Below are 770 nucleotides of genomic sequence, written 5' to 3'. Positions count from 1 at the left end.
AACAACGTTATACTGTTAAATTCATTGTACTTCACTTGGAGTAAAATACGTTCGCCACGTCTAAGACGAAACAACGTTATACTGTTAAATTCATTGTACTTCACTTGGAGTAAAATCCAAGACGAAACAACGTTATACTGTTAAATTCATTGTACTTCACTTGGAGTAAAATACGTTCGCCACTTTCTTTTGTGTTCATTTCACAAGACTCACTGATATCAGTGCATTCATCTACCGGCTACATGCCGATCGCCGTGAACGGGCTTGTTATCCTTTGGTCCCGCTGACGCCGCCATCCCAAGGCTCAGGGCTTGGTGAGTTAGGAGTAGCTGAGCGGCTAGCTGATGTCAGCCCCATCACTGTGCGTAACAATGTCGGAAATTTCTGTCTACCAGACTGAGTATCGAACGACACATTCGCGATGCGATGGCTGAAAGTCTAGACATGTAGAAAAAATGCAGACGGAAGAGGAAGAAGATATGCTGAAAACATCGAGGTCGGAGACATGGGTTAATTAAATGCTTGACACCGTCCCACATGCAGTTCCTGTTGTCTTTAAGACGAAGCCCCGTCCACGGATTATTAAACCTCTTAAGGTCGTGGCCAATCAAGGCTTGCGTATACGCCTTAGCTTCTGAGAAGTATCCACACCCACACGGTTTTATGTGGTCTTGCTTAAGACTTACCGGGTATCGGCGGAAGTGAAAGTGGAAGCGTTAGCGCAGGGGTGGCGCTTAGAGGCGCTCGGCCACCCAGGAGTTGAGCCAGCA

The sequence above is a fragment of the Plasmopara halstedii genome, assembly GCF_900000015.1.
Source record: "Plasmopara halstedii genome assembly, contig: Scaffold_614, whole genome shotgun sequence".
In the NCBI taxonomy this organism is placed as follows: Eukaryota; Oomycota; class Peronosporomycetes; order Peronosporales; family Peronosporaceae; genus Plasmopara; species Plasmopara halstedii.
Note: the sequence above shows the minus strand (reverse complement) of the source record.